General features: G+C 48.1%; 1 long non-coding RNA gene across 1 annotated transcript in view; it reads left to right on the plus strand.

Moving 5' to 3' along the window:
- Nucleotides 1-6: 6 nt before the first annotated feature.
- LOC111726455 overlaps nucleotides 7-8,054 on the plus strand; it is an 18,379-nt gene continuing 10,331 nt past the window's right edge. Inside the window, exons 1-3 of the long non-coding RNA XR_002774220.1 lie at nucleotides 7-372; nucleotides 1,053-1,269; nucleotides 4,572-4,651. This is a non-coding gene — a long non-coding RNA (uncharacterized LOC111726455). The remainder of the gene's footprint in view (nucleotides 373-1,052; nucleotides 1,270-4,571; nucleotides 4,652-8,054) is intronic.

An 8,054-nucleotide genomic window follows, 5' to 3' on the forward strand; every position in this document is an offset into this window, starting at 1 on the left:
CCCAGCACCCCTGCACCCACGGCAATCACTAATCTTTTTACTGTTCCTGTAACTTTGTGCTGGAGGGTTTTTAGATTCTTAGGAAACCTGACAGCCTTTGACATCATCTGCACAGATTGTTGCAATATGTAGGGTTTAAAACACATCTATTTTCTACTTTTAGGCCACATTCTCAAATATTACGAGGGAAAGGGGGATATTTGCATTGTCCAATTAGTTTTATGTGTCAGTAGACACTGAATTATTCATCCATTCACTCATTCATTCAACAAATCAACAAATATCTATTTACCTTTTATGTGCCTTGGCATCACACCGTTCCCACGTCAAACAAGAGAATTCCCTCTGGAGGGGACGGATGCAGTGAAACAAGTAAGTACGTGTGTGCCAGAGAGGGCCCCTGATGCTTGCTGACCACCACCTGTGTGCTGCGCAATGCGCAGTGCGGTGACCCTGAGACCCATCATGGCCTGTAATGCTCACAAGAGCCAGAGGAGAGAGGTACTGAGAGCATTTCTGTTTCAGGCCCAGGGAAAATAAGTGACTTGTCGAAAGTCTCACCGCTAACACACAGTGAAGGTGAACCCTGACCCATAAGCCTGAACACCGGTCCTCTGCACTGGGGAACGTGGTCGTCCTGGGTTCCAGTCCCTTGCTGCCTGCTCGACCTTGGACCTTACTGTCCCAGGCCTTCAGCCTGGCCCCTATTTCATGAGAGTGCCTCTCTCGTTTTTACCCAGAAGAATCTACAGCAATGCTGCCTTCTGGAGAAGCTGGTCTACCTGGACCTCCCATCTCCATTTGCTGTCTCTTCTGCCCCAGCTGTGCCCCCACCCTGAGGACAGTGACCGCCCCTCTGCCCTCCCCAGGCCCTGTCTGAGCTTGTTTGCCCCGAGCACGGCCGGCCCAGCACATGCCACCTCCTGTCCGGGGTATGTGGCTCTCACTCACTTCACACTAGGACTGCTCAGAAAGTCTCTGCCACACTCACGGGTCACCTCAGTGTTTTCTTTACTCTCCTTCTTTGATTTTCCTCATTTTTGTTTGCATAGCCCTCAACCATAATATTCCAGCAATCCTAAGTGTGAAGGACTTGTAGCTATTGAAATGAAGACCTGGATTGCTGTGCTGCTTCACACTATCCTGCCAGCAGCAGAGGTGCACGCGCCACGCTTGGGGAAATCCGGCTTGAGGCAGGCATCTTCCTGAGCCTGAGACTGCATCTCACTCGCCAGCCAGCCCCAGACCTGACACAGCTGTCCTCACCTGGTGGGTTTGTCCCCAACAAATGTTTGTCCAGTGAATAAAGCAATGAGTGAGTGAATCAGTGGGATTTTGGAGTCGGCCTCTGGGCTGCCATCAAAGCTTTTTGAATGTGTATGGAACGGGTGTCGATGACGCTTCGAGGGCTATTCTGGGTTTAGTGACATGTGCCAGATGGTGGTGCTGGGTGAGAGTGTGCCCTCCGGGGAGGGTGGCAGGTCCACAGACACGGAGTGGAACCCTGAGGACACGGGCAGCTGCCCACGTGGCACAGATTTGCAGGGCCCTGGAAACCCATCTGTCCCCACTGATGAAGGATCCATTCCTTAATGGGAAGCACCCCTTTCTACCTTTTGAAGTACAAATGTCTTTAATTCCTTTAAAATAAACTGACCTTTCATTCTCCCATGGTAAAGCCCCTTTGTGACTAGGTTTGAGGAAATCTTACTAAACACGAACTCCGCTCACTTTGCTCAGGGCTGGCACATGGGGGAGAGGAAGGGCGGACATGCTGAATGCTGGGAACCGTGCCGGGCACCACAGCAAGGTTTTACGCCTCGTGCCACTGCCCACCTTCATGTTAGAAGTGAGGAAGCCCAGGCTTGGGAAGGTTAACCCAACCTGAGATTGTCTGAGGTCATTCCAGCCCCACGTCGGTGGGACATAAGGGCCGTGTTCCTTCTGCTATCACATCCCACCTGTTCTCTTACAGACACTCACACCTACCCGTCTACACCTGCAGAAAGTCGTGAGTTTCAGGGAGCCCCGAGTGTCTCCCACTTATAGAGAGGTGCATAGCATGAGATAAAGAAGGTCCTTAGCTCATTGCCTGGCTCAGTAAGTAGTTCGATGATTAATAATCTCAGCTACCTTATCAGTGGTGGAGGGACACAAACCAAGGTAATTCCAGGGAAATCTCAGGCCCAGAGTGAGCATCGTGAAGTAATGATGTCTTAAGTAGCCTATTTGAGGACGCTGGCAGTCACTCTCCGTGACATAGGTGCCACTGAAGGTTTGCACAAACAGAAGACCGACTTGATTTATGGCTGGAAGGCTCCCTCTTGGCTTCTGTGTTAAGACTGGAAGGAAGGGTAGGCCTAGAAAGACCTACTAGGTGCTGTTTACTAGCAGGCAGGTGAGAGAAGCCGGTGGTCACAGTGGCAGGGTAGCCGAGCTGGTGGTGACAAGTGTTCAGGCACTCGCTACACCCTGAAGGTAAAGGCAGGCGGATTTCCTGATGCTCTGAACCTGGCTGTGATGAGAGAGAGAGATACCAAGGGTGGCTTCCAGGTTAATGGCCTAGAAATGAAATGGCTATAAGCCAGCGTCTTTCCTTCAATGGGTAGGTATGGAGGAAGAGATCTAGCCTGTTTTTCCCAAGGACTCAGAGATCCAGGGACACACCTGGTGTTGTCACCACCACGGTGGCCTTACCCAAAATAGCAGAACGTGCCCAAAGAGCAGGCCTGAAGGACAGGCTGCTGGGGGAGGGGCAAAGCCTGGCCACGCCCCACCCGGCCCCAGGCAGGCTCCGCCCTCACACCTGCCCCCTCCCCTCCCCTACCTGGAGGGGAATCCTGGGCCTCGCCCTTACTAATGTGTGTTTAGGAAATACTCTTTGTGTAACAGTCTCACTTGGAGCTTTGGGGAAGTGGTATCCATTTTCCGAGGGACACAGGCATTTGCCTTCCTCACTTTATCTCCAGCCCGCTTGCTTCCAGATGAATCTGGGGGACACAGTCAGGCTCGTGCGGAGGAGGAGGCCGCTTTCCGAGGGAGAGGCAGGCGGCCGCTTTCCGAGGGAGAGGCAGGCGGCCTGCACGCCGCAGCTGGGGAACTGTTTGCGGTGACTCTATTTTTAATATACATTGCTGACCTTAATGATGGTCTATTGAGATGAGGGCAAGAAATGTCTGATCAAGTGGAGATTAATTTTTGACTCTGTCGCCCAGAATGCATGAAAATGTACTCCTTTTTCTATTTAGACTCCCAGGATGCTTTGATTGATTGACTAGTTTACAAATGAAGGTGATAAAATTAGGTTGAAGACCACATACATTTCTTAAAATGAGGCTGGCTGGTCGTGGAGACAATGAGGTTTGGACAGATTGTATTGCTGGTTTAGGCAATCTTCTGAGCATGTCAAGATTTATAGACCTGTACTGTAATGTTACAATTGTAGCTCACTGATATAGGTTTCTTTTCAAATTCTTTCCCATTTTATTTGGAAAAGGCCATTAGAGAGTTATAGACTATTGAAAAAGCTTTTCCTTTGCTAACCCTTAATAAACTCTTCCAAACAAGGACTACTGCATTTTTATATTAAATTTAGATCAAAATCTATAAAACATGCTACCCCAGGTTGGATAATTTGATTATTATTATCTAAATGGAGTTATGGTTCATATTGGTTTCCAGTAATGTGCATAGTAAATAAAATGTAAGTTGAGATTTGTAGATGATCACAGGATACTGGGTTTTCTTTTTGTTGTTTTTTCTGTAAGCCCTTCTTTGGGGAATTTTAGCCAACTTTCCCTGAAATGAGAAATTAAAAGAAAAAAAAAAAAAGAGGTCCCTTTGGTGAAATTAATGCTGTGTTGAGCTAAACTCACATTGCTATTATTAATATTCACTTGTTCTCACCATCACAGAGGAAAGTAACAGTGTCTTAGGAGTCACCCAACTAATAAGATTTACCAAGGGGAGCAAAAAAGCATGAGAAAATACTCAGCAGAATTAGAAACAATTATTCCATTGTAAGTTATGATGTGAGAAATAATAGATGAGATTCTGAAGTTATTTATGAATTAGTCAATTCTGTTTCATACATTTTTGCCATCAAAATAACTTATGAAATCATTTTCCAGGCCCATAGCATTTTATGAGTGTTCTGTACTCAGTTAAAGATTTTCTTCCAGGGCTCTCTGAAGCTGCTCTGAATTCTTTGGCAATGCCCAGATTTTGACCTAACTTTGCCAACTCTGAGATCAAACCCCTGGAAGTGCCAGAACCTTCCCCTGTCATGAGGCTACAGTTGCACAGTATAGAGGGGGGTTCTAAGGATTTCACGAGTTTAGCGGGAAGAATTCAAAGGGGATCAGGAGAGTCCAATACAAAGATGTGAGAGCAGGCCTGGCCCCCAGTAAGGGCTGTGCAGGTCGTGACGATTATTGTCATTTATAATAGTTTTTTCACCGTGCCTCTTCCTTCCAGGGGCAGGACCAGCGCAGTCTGAGTCCAGAAGCCCAGCGGAGGATGCTGGGTGTCCTGGAATGAACCTCTCACTGTCTCTCTTTCTCTGTCCTTAGGGTGCTCAGCTACTTCCTGGGGTAAAATGCAGTCACCGGCACCTAAGCTCTCGGAGACGTTCACAGCTGTGGGAACATCGGTAGGCACCATTTTTATTCACTTCCAGATATCTGCCGAGGGAGGCTCACAAGGCCATTGCCAATGCGAGGGAAAGTTTTAAGGGGGCTTAGGGTCAAGTGGTTTCAGAGCCCAGCAGACGGCACCTCTGATTTAGTTTAGAAGCGGATGAACTTTGAAATGCAGAGCATCATTTCTGCAGAAGGTCGTCATATTTCTTGATGATTTACACGGAGAAGTCTGGGACTGTGTCGGCTTCGTCTTGGAGCCTCCAGTGCCAGGAGAAAATGTGCTGATGGAAGGTGTAATGCCGGGCGGCCGGTGAGGACTGCAGGTGCCAGAGGAATGGCCGACATGGGCCGGGTCCCTTTCTGAGGAGGCTTTCTGGGTCTCTTTCTGGGAGACTTTATAGTCTGGAATTTTGTAGAGGAAGGTGGCCCCACTGACTCTTACCTCCCTGCCGTAAGTGCCCGGCAGAAATAGGGGTTCAGGCTGCAGTGGGATGACAGGATGTGGCTTCCCCAGAGGTGGCTACCTGAGGGACAAGTGCTGTCCACTGTCCCTCCCTTGTCCCATGTGTAGCCCCCCAGATTTGAAGAAATGGGTCTGTAGTCTAACCCCAGGACAGAAGAGTGAAAAGGTGCCTCTGGGTTGCTACTGCTCGAATGTCCCCACATATTAATATTTTAGGGGTTCAAGGCCATGTCAGTTTCCTCAGTGACATCCTGTTATTTCATTATTTCATCCATATGCAAAAAAATACTTTTTTCCTATTTAATCCCATGGGGCTTAATGAGACTATTTTCATTTTAAATGAAAAGAAAGATGAAGTCTAGGTATATTTTAATTTTTCATGCCTGACTCTTACGGAAAGATTGCTGTCACTGTGGTGCAGGCAACTGGCCGAGGCTGAAGCTGGTCAGGAAAATCAGACCGAGTGGGAGGGGACTGAGTCCAGACTGAGAGCCCTGACGGGCTGAGGGCTCAGGAATGTGAGTGGGGTAGCGGCAGGGCTCCTCTCCAGTGGGTGGCTCAGTTCTCACGTGGGGTCTGCAGGGGCCCTGGTGTTGGAGGAAAGGGCCTGTCCCCTTCCAGCCCTCCTGTACACTGTGGTGATGCCGGCAGTTACAGAGCTAGGAAAGCATGTCCTACTCTGGGACCATGTCATTAGCCTATCGGTATCTTTCTAAATGTTTTCCAGAAAGATGCGAAATCTTAGCAACAGAGGTATTTAAAGGTTTGGATAAGTTTGAAACACAGCGATTTTTCAATCTTAGAAGCTCACCAATCCCGGGGCCTGATAGTCTACAAGTGTCTGCCATCTTTCTCAGGGTGTCAGAGAAAATCGAGTGACGGATCACTTTTTGGTGTCACTGCTCGAGACCAGTGACAATCAGTGAAATGATTGTGTCTGCCTCTACACATATCTATAATTGATTGCCTAAACCCTACGACTCTCTTTCCCCGTTGATGTGATGGAACATTGGAGTGAAATCACTCTGGATGAGGAGGAGCCGGGACCATTTGTTATTTACTTCCCGGCCCGATTCCTTCTCCCCATCCAACGCCAACTGTCCCACTAGAGCACATTATGGTGATCAGCCGGAATGTCTGTACAGGAATCAATCAAGGCGAGGGCCGCCGCAAGAGTTATGACATTACAAAGTCTGTTTGTAACTTTTGATTTATGGAAGATTTTCCATTTTATAAATTGGGAGTGAGGCATGTTGGGATGTCTTAACCCTTGAGTCCCCCAATAGGAAAATGCATCAAGCATCAAAGCTAATAGATAATAGGGCATTCTGACTAGGTAGTGCTGGGAAATGATCAGAGTCTTGCATGTTTGGCTTGTGACTTTAGAAACACATCTCCTGTCCTTCCTACAAAATAAAATTGGCTCAATTTCTGGATAGTAAAGACATGAAAAATTGCCATTCAGGACTGACACCCACAAACCGAGCTTTCTTCTGCCACAAGCCTGAAAAGCAACCAGGCCACAGTAGGGTCCTGAGAAGCTTCCACTCTCGGAGAGGGTAGCTCAGGGAAAGGACATCCCAGAAGCCAACTGTCAGGCCCACAGGACACTGGACAGGTCCTTCACCCTCCCCCAACTCTTTACAGAACTGCTGAAGACAGAACAGAGCCAGGTTGGAGCTACTTTTCCCACATAGACAAAACAGGGTGTCCTGTCCGTCATTAGTACCTGTGACTGTTCAGGCTCAGCAGTGATCGTGGTCGTAGCTCCGCAGGAGGCAGGAGCCCCTGTCAGCAGATCACACGTGCGTTAAGATTTAGGCCTTTCCTACACATCTAGCACTTCAGTCATTGTGAGGATCTCACAAAATGCCCCTGGCAGTCCCATTCTACAGATGTGGAAACTGAGCAAAAATAGGAAATTCCTAGTCCAAGAAGGAGCTGCTGGTTATTGACAGCACAGGGCTTGAGACCAGACCTCCCCGTCCTGGCTGAGCCGCCTTCATTCAACTGAATCCAACTGCGTCTGGGGCCCCGTCACACATGGGGCACCACACTGGGCATGCTCCCTTCCTGTCCCTCTTTCTCAAGGCCAGCCATCCTGACTCCCAAAGGCCACCGGCTGCAGGTTTTAGCGTCTGTCATTCTGCTGCGGCAGAAGCAGCCTCTGTCCCGCCCAGCACGGGGGTAAGCACACCCCAGCTGAAGGGCAAGCCTGGGTTTCCCCTGGTGGAGGGTGAGCTCAGGGAAGAAAAATATTTGTCCTGTCCCAAGGTCATGGATCTGCTTTTTCCTTGGCAATTGACTATATTACCTTGTGTGGAACTAAAGTTGTTTCTTTTTTTATTAGCAGGGTGGACCCATTCTGTTTAAGCTCCTTTTCCTTTTTTCCTAATGTGAATCTTACAGCTAATAAGAATGCAGATCCCCGCAGACCTACTCTCTCTCTCTCATAATCCATTAGGAACATGAGATTGCCGTCTCTGGAAAACTTAAAAAACCATTTAAAAACAAAAAGATGAATAAATGAAAATGTTATGGACCTGGAAATGTTAATTAAGCCATTCTCAAAGAACAGACTTTCCAGCCCAGATTAAAACATCCCATCACTTTTAAATAGTTAACATCTTTCTCCTTGAAATAAGTCCAAATTAAGGACAAAATCATTATAAAAAGAAATAGTAAAGGGACCAGAAAATGGTGCTAAGAACTTGGCTACTGACTGACATACTCAAGTCAGAGCAAACCAAGAAGGCCAAGGCCAGAAAGTGGGGTCTGTGTCCAGGCCTCTATGGTGACATCCTGCAGTGGAGTCTGTGACCAGACACTCTGTGGTGACAACCTGCAGTGGAGTCTGTGACAGACACTCTGTGACACTCTGTGGTGATGTCCTGCAGTGGAGTCTGTGACCAGACCTCTGTGACACTCTGTGGTGACGTCCTGCAGTGGAG

This window comes from Otolemur garnettii, unplaced genomic scaffold, assembly GCF_000181295.1.
Source record: "Otolemur garnettii isolate 467f Iridium unplaced genomic scaffold, OtoGar3 scaffold00066, whole genome shotgun sequence".
Taxonomy (NCBI): Eukaryota; Metazoa; Chordata; class Mammalia; order Primates; family Galagidae; genus Otolemur; species Otolemur garnettii.